The sequence below is a fragment of the Cupressus sempervirens genome, chromosome 1 (genome assembly GCF_028749045.1).
Source record: "Cupressus sempervirens isolate cs-2001-9-10 chromosome 1, ASM2874904v1, whole genome shotgun sequence".
NCBI classification, from domain to species: domain Eukaryota; kingdom Viridiplantae; phylum Streptophyta; class Pinopsida; order Cupressales; family Cupressaceae; genus Cupressus; species Cupressus sempervirens.
The window spans coordinates 609,017,611-609,018,510 of record NC_143118.1 but is presented as its reverse complement, the minus strand read 5'-3'; positions in this window follow the sequence as shown (position 1 = coordinate 609,018,510).

Below are 900 nucleotides of genomic sequence, written 5' to 3'. Positions count from 1 at the left end.
TGAGAGTAGTTGTTCTGGCGACTTGATGAACGGACTTAAAGAGTCGGCTTGGCGGGGTGACTTGATGAAAGGACTTAAACAGTCGACTTGGTCGGGTGACTCGATGAACGAACTTAGAGGATCGACTTTGCGGGGTGACTTGATGAACGGACCTAAAGAGTTGACTTGGTGAGAGTACTCAGTGGGGTGACCTGATGAACAGACTTAGAGAGTCGACTTGGTGAGAGTACTTGGTGGGCCGACCTGGCCGGGTGACTTGATGAAAAAACTTAAAGAGTCGACTTGGCGAGAGTACTCGGTGGGCTGACCTGGTCACGTGACTTGATGAACGGACTTAAAGAGTCGACTTGGTGGGCCGACTTGGCCAGGTGACTTGATGAACGAACTTAAAGAGTCGACTTGGTGGGTCGAACTAGCGGGGTGACTTGGTGAGAGTACTTGGTGGGCTGACCTGGCAAGGTGACTTGATGAACGAACTTAGAGAGTCGACTTTGTGAGAGTACTTGGTGGGTCAAACTGGTGGGGTGACTTGATGAATGAACTTAAAGAGTCGACCTGGTGAGAGAACTTGGTGGGCCGAGCTGGCGGGGTGAATTGATGAACGAACCTAAAGAGTCGACTTTGTGAGAGTACTTGGTGGGCCGACCTGGCGGGGTGAGTTGATGACCAAACTTAAAGGGTCGACTTGGTGAGAGTAGTTGGTGGGCCGACCTGGCAGGGCGACTTGATGAACAAACTTAAAGAGTCAACTTGGTGAGAGTACTCGGTGGGGTGACCTGATGAACAAACCTAAAGAGTCGACTTGGTGAGAGTACTTGGTGGGCCGACCTGGCGGGGTGACTTGGTGAGCAAACTTAAAGAGTCGACTTGGTGAGAGTAGTTGGTGGGCTGACCTGGCGG